Consider the following 11,216-nt stretch of genomic DNA (forward strand, 5'->3'; position numbering starts at 1 on the left):
CCTCCCACTCACTGTCATCTTTCTTGTATCCAGTTTAGTTTGCAGACAAGCTTAACTACCTTCCATGTGTGGCTTTGCCTTTTGCCTTTTGCTTGCTTCCCCCTGGGCCTTTGCCAATGCCTACCTCGTCACTTTCCATCTGAAATGCCATGACTAGTATTCCATTGCTGATCCACAATGGGGCAGAGCCTCTCTCCTCTAAACATCTTTAGTGTCATTTTGAATGAATTTCTACAATTGAGGAGGTTGGCTTGTTGCTTTGCCTGACTCCTCCTCCTTCTTCTGGGAAAAGCACCCTCCTTTTGAGGACTGCTCCTGTGTCTCCAACCACTTGATTCCAGCAGGCATTTCCATACTCTCATTGACTCTATAACCATAGGTGATTGGCCCCAAAGTGGACACCTGATCCAAGCCAGGCCTATGGAATCCTTCCCTAGGCATTTTTATGACTCATCTTGTCTGGCACCCAGTCCAGGTCACACCCAAACACCTGTACATTGAGCCAGAATCACCATTGCTATCAAGAACATAATCATTTCCTGTAAGGGTCTACCATGCTAATTTGCTCTACCAAGTTAAGAATATACACCCCCCATGTGACTATGCTGATAGAGGCCACAGTGTAATGGGCCATGCACTGCCTTGGGAATACAGAGAAAGACCCGGACTCTAGTTGGAGATGGACCACTAACTCACTATATGACCAATCATCTCAATGGATTGCAAACTCTTTGAAGGCAAAAAAAAGTAAAAATGTTAGTTGATCACTTGTGTCCAACTCTTTTCAACCCCATGGACTATATAGCCCGCCAGGCCCCTCTGTCCATGGAATTCGCCGGGCAAGAATACTGGAGTGGGTAGCCATTCCTTTCTCTAGGACATCTTCCCCAGGTCTCCCTCATTGCAGGCAGATTCTTTACCATCTGAGCCACAAGGAAGCCCTCTTTGAAGGCAAGAACTTGTCTTATTATTCTCTGTGGCCTCAGATACATACACTTGGAAGGTGTTAAATAAATGGTAGATGGTGATGGAGACAATGGTGATGGTAATAATGACACAGCAAGTCACTGCCTCTCCCTGGGTCTCAGGTTTCTTTATTAGAAAATTGAAGGATTGGATTTGATGAGCTTTAAGAGCTCTTCCAGTTCAAATCATTTATCACCACCAGTGCCAATCCTAAAAGACTCTGACGGTTGCTTCACAGCACTGACCGAGCATTAAGCGAAGAGTGCCATTGCTGTCAGCCAGAACCGGCTTACCTGTTAGGGCCCATACTCAAAGGGTCAACACGTGCTCCAAGGTTTTATAAAAATGTGTACAGCCAGAAAAATGATATTGACTCATGAAGATGACAAAATCAAGAATGTTAAATATTTAATTAAAGCATAGCATTATATCAACTGGTCATCCACAACTCAAGTTACAGAGATATAATTGTATTAAGTTTAAATGACAAGAATTAAGTAGTCTTAACAAAATTCAAAATTAAAAAAGTGGCTTGACATCATTAAGAGAATGAGAACACAAGTCAGATTAGGTGAAAATATTTGCAAAAGATGTATCTGATAAAGGACTGTTATCCAAAATACACAGAAAACTCTTAAACCTCATCAGTAAGGAAATGAACAATCCAATTAAAAAATGAGAAAAGATCTAAATGGACATCTCACCAAAGAAGATGTCCGAAGAGCAAATACTAGTATATGAAAAGATATTCACTGTCATATGTCGTTAGAGAATTACATGTTAAAACAATAGTGAGATATTACAATGCATCAAATAGGAGGGCTAAAATCTGAAGCACTGACATCACCAAATGTTGGCAAAGATATGAAGCCAAAAGAACTGTCATTCATTGCTGGTAAGAATGAAAAACAGTATAGTCAATTTGGAAGATTGTGTGATGGTTTCTGACAAAACTAAACGCACTTTTACTACATGGTCTCACAGCCATACTCCTTGGTATTTACTCAAATGAATTGAAAATTTATGTCTACACAAAAACCTGCACACAGATATTTATAGAAGTTTTATTCATAATTGCCAAAACTTGGAAGCAAACCAAGATGACATTCAGTAGGTAAACGGATAGATAAATTGTGGAACATTCAGACAATGGAATATTATTCAGCGAGAAAAAGAAATGAGCTATCAAGTCACGAAAAGACATGGAGGAAGCCAAAATACATATTCCTAAATGAAAAAAGCCAATCTGAAAAGGCTACATGCTTCATAATTTTAACTATATAACATCCTGGGAAAGGCAAAACTATGGAGACAGTTAAAAAAAAAAATTAGCGTTTTCCAAAGGTCAGGAGGGAGAAATGAAAAGGCAGTGCAAAGAGGATTTTTAGAGCAGTGAAAATATTCTATGTGATACATAATGACAGATGTGTGTCATTATGTATTTGTCAAAACCCATAAAACGCACAACACTGTAAGAGTGAACCCTACCATAAACTATGAACTTTGCGTGATTACGATGTGTCAGTGTAAGTTCATCAATGGTAATAAACATACTCTCTGTGGAGGATGTTGATAATGGGGGGAGGTTGGGTGTGGGGGTGGGGATAGGGTCAGGGGTCTATGGGAAATCTCTTCTTTCTTCCCAGTTTTTCTGTGAATCTAAAACTGCTCTAAATAATAAAGGGTATATATCTTATTTAATATGGGATATAATATGGGGTGGAGCTACATCATTCTCAAAATAAAAGCAAAATCCAGGAACAGGACTCTGGGTAGCATCATCTTTCTCCTTCCTCCATGCTAGATCTACACCTGGTCAAACTTCTCATTGCAGTGACCACACTGTTTATCCAATTGAGGCGTGCATAGCATTAGTATCAATAATATGTGAAATGATTTTAGGTGGTACACAGATGAACCTATTTTATTCTGATATCTTTATGTCTATCAGAATAAATGTAGTTAGCATGCCTAGTATTGATAGAAAGTTTCCTTTTAAAGTATTAAGGGATAAATAATAACCAGTGATGGACTTCCCTGGTAGCTTAGATGGTAAAGAATCTACCTGCAATGCAGGAGACCTGGGTTCAATCCCTGGGTGGGGAAGATCCCCTGGAGAAGCGAATTGGCTACCCACTCCAATATTCTGGCCTGGAGAATTCCATGGACAGAGAAGCCTGGCAAGGTACAGTCTATGGGGTCACAAAGAATCAGACATGGCTAAGTGACTAACGCACAAGTACACAGTACCAGTGACACTGAGATGGTCTGACACAAATATAGAAGCACAAATTCCAGCCAAAGGAAACCTAGGTTGCATGCAAGTGGATGCGTTTTGTGACCTTGCTGAGCGCTGACCTGGTTATGGGTCAGGGCACTTGCCGGTGCCTTGCCTCAGGCACCCTGAACGAATGCCCTCTTGTATTCGCAGGCCAGCTTGCAAAACACTGGTGCGGCTCACTTTATGAAAGCAGCACATTTTAGGAAAGTTGCACTTAAAACAATTGAACTTCTGCCAAGTAAGACGTATAGATGTTTACCATAGACATATAGACGTTTACTAAACGTTCTGTATAGATGTTTACTATTTGCTAGACTACTGCAGTGATGTTTAGTCCTTTAAGTGGAAAAAAAAAAAATGACAGGGCTGGTGAGAAATCCATCAGCTCTTTTGTGTCACGACCAAAGAATAAGTAATGACCTTGTCCCCACGGCGATGGCTGCCCAGAAGAGTACTAGGAAGGATTAAAGAGTATCAAGGGAGTGATTCTAATTCAAGACTCACAGTGCCTTAAAGCTGTCACAATGAGAAAATGAAAACTTCTATCTCTATGTGCTGCTGACAAAGAGGCTTTGAGAGACATTCTCAGAAAGAGTCAGAAATCTGAAGTCAGGGAATGGAAGCTGAATTGGGAGCCAGGGTGAATCTGGGAGGCTGCCTGTAGGAGGGGGAATTATGGAATGTAGAGTGCTGCAGAAGCCAAGAAGTCCAGCAGAGGCAGAGGAGGCTCAGAAGCAAAAGTAGGGGCTCAAGATAGACTTCATTCATTCATTCATCCATTCATGAGACTCGCAGTTCCTTCTGTAAAATAAGAGTTTCAACTTGAGCGTCTTTGGGGCCATCCAGAGTGTGTGAAATATTCTGTTGGTGTTTTCTCGGCTGAAGGAAACTCTTTTTTTTTTTTTTTTTATTAGTTGGAGGCTAATTACTTCACAACATTTCAGTGGGTTTTGTCATACATTGATATGAATCAGCCATAGAGTTACAGGTATTCCCCATCCCGATCCCCCCTCCCACCTCCCTCTCCACCCGATTCCTCTGGGTCTTCCCAGTGCACCAGGCCCGAGCACTTGTCTCATGCATCCAGCCTGGGCTGATGACCTGTTTCACCATAGATAATATACATGCTGTTCTTTCGCAACATCCCACCCTCACCTTCTCCCACAGAGTTCAAAAGTCTGTTCTGTACTTCTGTGTCTTCTTTTCTGTTTTGCATATAGGTTGTCGTTACCATCTTTTCAAATTCCATATATATGTGTTAGTATGCTGTAATTGTTCTTTAATCTTTCTGGCTTTACTTCACTCTGTATAATGGGCTCCAGTTTCATCCATCTCATTAGGACTGATTCAAATGAATTCTTTTTAACGGCTGAGTAATATTCCATGGTGTATACGTACCACAGCTTCCTTATCCATTCATCTGCTGATGGGCATCTAGGTTGCTTCCATGTCCTGGCTATTATAAACAGTGCTGTGATGAACATTGGGGTGCACGTGTCTCTTTCAGATCTGGTTTCCTCAGTGTGTATGCCCAGAAGTGGGATTGCTGGGTCATATGGCAGTTCTATTTCCAGTTTTTTAAGGAATCTCCACACTGTTCTCCATAGTGGCTGTACTAGTTTGCATTCCCACCAACAGTGTAAGAGGGTTCCCTTTTCTCCACACCCTCTCCAGCATTTATGCTTGTAGACTTTTGGATAGCAGCCATCCTGACTGGCGTGTAATGGTACCTCATTGTGGTTTTGATTTGCATTTCTCTGATAATGAGTGATGTTGAGCATCTTTTCATGTGTTTGTTAGCCATCTGTATGTCTTCTTTGGAGAAATGTCTGTTTAGTTCTTTGGCCCATTTTTTGATTGGTTCATTTATTTTTCTGGAATTGAGCTTCAGGAGTTGCTTGTATATTTTTGAGATTAATCCTTTGTCTGTTGCTTCATTTGCTATTATTTTCTCCCAATCTGAGGGCTGTCTTTTCACCTTACTTATAGTTTCCTTTGTAGTGCAAAAGCTTTTAAGTTTCATTAGGTCCCATTTGTTTATTTTTGCTTTTATTTCCAATATTCTGGGAGGTGGGTCATAGAGGATCTTGCTGTGATTTATGTCGGAGAGTGTTTTGCCTATGTTCTCCTCTAGGAGTTTTATAGTTTCTGATCTTACATTTAGATCTTTAATCCATTTTGAGTTTATTTTTGTGTATGGTGTTAGAAAGTGTTCTAGGTTCATTCTTTTACAAGTGGTTGACCAGTTTTCCCAGCACCACTTGTTAAAGAGGTTGTCTTTTTTCCATTGTATATCCTTGCCTCCTTTGTCAAAGATAAGGTGTCCATAGATTTGTGGATTTATCTCTGGGCTTTCTATTCTGTTCCATTGATCTATATTTCTGTCTTTGTGCCAGTACCATACTGTCTTGATGACTGTGGCTTTGTAGTAGAGTCTGAAGTCAGGCAGGTTGAAGGAAACTCTTTACTTTTTAAGTAGAGTTAATATCTCCTTTTGTATTCATGAGTAAACAAAACTCTAGAGTGTTATAGCCAGCAGGGCATAGAGTAGAAATTTGCTGACAGTACTATCGAATCTACGAGTTCTAAACCAGGAGACAACTCCAGGCAGCTGTCCAGTCTTCCGGCTGAAGTCATCATGACCTGGAGCGAGCCAGTCTGGGAGGCCGCAGCACGTGCACCCAGGCCTCAGGTTCTGCTGACGGCCCCCAAGAAGGACCTGTCAGTGAGCAAACAACGTGAGCTGGCCCCAGCCCCAGGAGAGCAGATACCTCCCAGGAGAGCAGATACCTGTCAGTCTTGAACAAGGGCAGGGTGTGGCCTGTCCCAACAGACTTCATCTTCCCAGGCTCCCCTCCAGAAAAGGAAATAGCAGCCACAATGTATCTTTGCCAGAACAGTCTGTAGAAAGGATTCTTGCACTTTGTACTTTGCGTTGGGATCTGAGGGTTCAGCTGCGGAACACTGTGCCCATGCTATAGAATGAACTATTCAGGCTCACCCCGTATGAGGATAAGGGGATACTATTAAGTTTTGAGTAGTGCTAACATCAGACTACCAAAGCTCTTAGTTTGCCTTTAAGTGTATATATTAAAAGGTTTGCCACATTTCTCTTCAATTTTCTTAAAGGAAAAATGTTTAAAAATAAAAAACATCCATAATTCTGCTAACTCTAGCCCCAAAACAACCCTTTCCCATTTTACACATGACCTTCCACACATACACGCTTGTTACATACCGTTGTGATCAAGTGTATGTTCAATTTCGTATTCTCCTCTTCTGTTTCATTAACAGTGTATCAAAAGCACTTTCATAAAGGTCATTAATAACAGCCACAAATGATTTCATCACATTGCATATTATAGTTTACACAATCTTTGCTTTGGATTCAAAGCAGAAGCTGTAGCTCCTGTGATACTCAGCCACAGGAGATCCTCAACAAACACCTGTCAGGAAGTCTTGGATCTGATCAACAACCAATAGTGTGACAACAGTGGCCTTCCCAGGTGGCTCAGTGGTAAAGAATTCGCCTACCAATGCAGGAGATGCAGGTTGGATTCCTAGGTAGGGAAGATCCCCTGAAGAGGAAATGGCAACCCACTGCAGTATTTTTTTTTTATTTTATTTATTTTTGGCTGCTCTGGGTCATCAATGCTACATGAGCTTTCCTCTAGTTGCGGCAAGCAGGTGCCACTCTGCGGTTGCAGTGCATCTGCTTCTCATTGCAGTGGCTTCTCTTGTTGCAGAACACGGGCTCTAGGGCACGCAGGCTTCAGTAGTTGCAGCTCCTGGGCTCTAGAATACAGACTCAGTAGTGTGGCACATGGGCTTAGCTGCTCCAGGGCATGTGGGATCTTCCTGGACTAGGGATTGAACCCGTGTCTTCTGTATTGTCCCGCAGATTCTTTACCAGAGTCATCGGGGAAGCCCGGCTGCAGTGGCCTTGCCTGTCAAATCCCATGGACAGAGGAGTCTGGCCGGCTACAGTCCATGGGGTCACAGAGTCAGACACGACTTAGTGACTAAACAACATTATCAGTGTTCAGCTTGGCCTTTGTAAGCCTCCTGCCTAGTCCCTCTGCTGCTCCTGCCTATTGATGTAAGATCTCCCCCTTTCTCACTGCTGAAGGGGTGATCCGGCCTGCCTCAGATGCCCAACCAGACGCTGGCCAGAAGCAAGCCTAGGAGCAGGGACCACGGAGAACGGTCTGAAGGAGGAGGCACAGAGGCTGCAGGGTGTGGACATTCTGGGAGGTGCTGTCCTGTGTTTAAAAGTGGCCATACTAGTGACCCAATTCCACGGTGTGGTCTCGGCCGTGACCGTGGTCATTTCACAGAGTGCTTCACTCCTGACCTTTTTGCACACCTAGCTCTGTGGCTTCCTGGCAAATCTAAAAGCTACTCAATAACCTGTCAGTAAGTCTCTTTTCTCCTTCATTTAGCCTGGGCCTGTTTCTGTTGTTCGCAACTAAGCAAAATCCTCATCTCTATTCCTATTGAAACCTGTCCAAGAAAAAACTGAAAATTCATTCCCACTGAGGCATAGAAATACCCTCTCTCATTCGTCCAAAGGCTTTACTGCTTATGATATTCTTCACTCAGGGCTTCTCTGGTGGCTCAGGGGCCAAGAATCCGCCTGCCAATGCAGGAGACACAGGTTCGATCCCTGGTCCAAGGGGATTCCACATGCTGTGGGGCTACTGAATCCATGTGCCACAACTACTAGAGCCTGTGTTCTAGAGTCCTGGAGCCGCAACAATGAGAAGCCCATACGCAGCACCTGGAGAGTGGCCCTCACTCGCCATGGTTGGAGAAAAGCTTGCAAAGCACAGCCAAAAATAAATAAATAAAACTAGTTTTAAAAATTCTTCTTTATGATGTACTCTCTCGTGTAAATCAAAGCATTTTAATATATGTTTTTTATTATATCCAACTTAAAGATAGAAAAATAGAGCCCATGGGGGTTCAGCGACTGGCCCAGGGTCATGCAGTGACTCTTCAAAGTCTTTCAACTTGAAATTCCACTTCCCTTCACTCATTAAGCCACCTCCAACCTTAATGTCCTCTATTTCAGGTATTTCAGACAGGAGGGACCAACTGAGGGCCAGGAGAAGAAATAGAGAAGGAGGAAGACTTCTCAGATGGAGAAATCATATCAAATAGGTGACGCTTTGTGCTACTTAAGGGGAAAGAGTTCTTGTGTGTCCACACACTTGCGCACACACTCGCATGCACTCACACAGCTGATGTCTCCCCCCACCCCTCGCTTTCCATTACAAGATGCTAAGCCTCACAGGAACTGGTTAATGGCCACCCAGCTGAGCAAAACACACCTTTGATGAGCTTCTATTTTCGTGATACTGAGTGTTCCATCCATGAGGATTTTTAAACATACACACCCAGCAGAAATGACTCACACATGGAGGCTCTGGCGAGGTGGAGGGAACCAAACTCTGCTGCTTTGAGAGCTATGTATCAGAGGGAGTCAGACATGTCTCCTCCAATTAAACAAACAGCGTGTTACCTGCAGGCGGAGAATATCCATCTTGGGGCTTCCCTGATAGTTCAGTTGGTAAAGAATCTGCTGCCATGCAGGAGACCCTGGTTCGATTCCTGGGCCGGGAAGATCCGCTGGAGAAGGGGTAGGCTACACTCCAGTATTCTTGGCCTTCCCTCATGGCTCAGCTGGTAAAGAAAAAGTCTGCAATGTGGGAGACCTGGGTTCGATCCCTGGGTTGGGAAGATCCCCTGGAGAAGGTAAAGGCTACCCACTCCAGTATTCTGGCCTGGAGAATTTCATGGACTGTATAGTTCATGGAGTTACAAGGAGTTGGACACAACTGAGCGACTGTCACTTTCACTTTCTTTCACTTTGGAAGAGCTCAGATGCAGATGCAGAGAGAGTAGCTCCAAAATGGGCCATGGGACACACTAGAGGAAAGCTCTTGAGTCTTCGAGGTAGATCCCTAATATCTGTAATATTTTGAGGCCCTCGCCCACATGATGCCAGTGACAGGTGTGGTACAGCAAAGCACATAACACCTTCTAAGAAGCCAACTTGCCAAAAAGAAAAACATAAGGAACCTGAATCTAGTCAAGCATCTAGGTGTAACCATCATTTACAGGAAATAGGGAGGTATCTTAGTTCGGGACCCATGAGGAAAAAGACCTGAGACAAGGATTTGGGTGGAGGGAGCTTATTTAGGGGGCTTCCCTTGTGAATCCCCCTGCCAATGCAGGGGACACAGTTTGGATCTCTGGGTCGGGAAGGTTCCCTGGAATAGGAAATGGCTACCCACTCCAGTATTCTTGCTTGGAGAATCCCATGGACAGGGGAATCTGGTGGGCTACAGTCCTTGCACTGGCAAAGATTCAAATACAATTTAGCGACTAAACAACAAAGAGCTTATTTGGGAGATGGTCTCAGAAAGAAGTGAAGCAAAGAAAGTAAAACCTGGGATAAGAGACGATGAAGTATGTGTGCTAATAATAATGAGTGGTTATGCACTCTTTACTAATAAATTAGTAACCAAGAAACAATGAAAGACAGATAACTGGGGACCCTCTGAAAGTCATCTTGAGCATGCCTCAAAGTGATACCACCAAATGGGGAAGTGGGGAATTTATCTATCATTGGTTAAAGATTCCCATGAATGTTAGTCCCCATCATCTTTACCTCCCCTCCCCCCAAAAAATTATTTGAGAGAAACCCACAAAGCAGTTAAGCAGAGTAACAGCTGCAGTGTTTCGTGTGGGACCACAATTTTCATCATTTAAGCTTCACTGAAATTAGGCGGGTCTAGGCCACCTGATAACAAAGTGATAATTATTGAAGTTGGGTGACAGGTATATGGCCATTAATGGGCAGTTCTCTCCAGTCTTGTGTAAAGAAAAAGTCTATAAACCAGTGTTAAATTTGGAAGAAAAAAAGAAGGAAAGCATTAATAGGCTCAGAGAAGCATTGATCTAGCCACTGCTCATCACCAGCATCTGCTATCCTGGGACAGGGGAACACGCCCAGGATCACCAGGTGGGTGCAATCAGCCAAATCCAAAACTTGGGCAACGTCTGCAAGACCAATGACCTGGCTTCTACAAATAAATGGTCTTTTAGAAACAAATAAATAAATAAAAAGAGAGAAACTTAGAGATTAAAATGGACATAAGGACATGCCAATCCAGTGCCACATCCTTTTAAGTATCCTCAAATTCCCTGTCAGTCCAGTGGTTAGGACTCAGGCTTCCATTGCAGAGGGTATGGGTTCAATCCCTGGTTGGGGAGCTAAAGATCCCACAAGACTTGAGGGGTGGCAAAAATGAACAAACCAACTGCAAAAAAAAAAAAAAAACAAAAAAAAAAACCCTTTTGAGACAATCAAGGAATATTGAATCTGGCCTCAGTACTAAGATGATATTAAGGGACTGTTGTTAATTTTTGTTAACAACCAGTGGCATGTAGCTGAGTTTGTGTAAGCCTTTTCCTATTTGGAATCTATACTGAAGTCTTTATGGTTGAAACCATATGATGATTGAGGTCTGCTGTAAAATACTCAAGCAAAAAGAGTGTTGGTGGGAATGTGGATGAAACAGCAGTAGCAAAATGATAATTACTGAAGCTGGGTGATAGGTATATGGTGGTTAATGTGCAATCTCTCTAGTCTTGTGTAAAGAAAAAGTCTATAAACCAGTGTTAAATTTAGAAAGAAAGAAGGAAAGCAATAATAGCCTCAGAGAAGCATTGATCTATCCACTGTTCATTTACTGAGTAGCTTTTCTGCATGTCCAAAGTGACTGGAACAATCTCTACCCTGTGTGAGTTAAAGGAAGTGAAGCACTGCAACAATGCATGCATATTCAGGAGTTCAGTGACAACACGGGACAGCCATAGATGGTCACTCTGTAGCAGTGACTCATTCACTTCTACATGGGTAATGGTGAAATAAATATATATATATATATTAGTCTCAGTT

Source organism: Cervus canadensis, chromosome 5 (assembly GCF_019320065.1).
Source record: "Cervus canadensis isolate Bull #8, Minnesota chromosome 5, ASM1932006v1, whole genome shotgun sequence".
NCBI classification, from domain to species: Eukaryota; Metazoa; Chordata; class Mammalia; order Artiodactyla; family Cervidae; genus Cervus; species Cervus canadensis.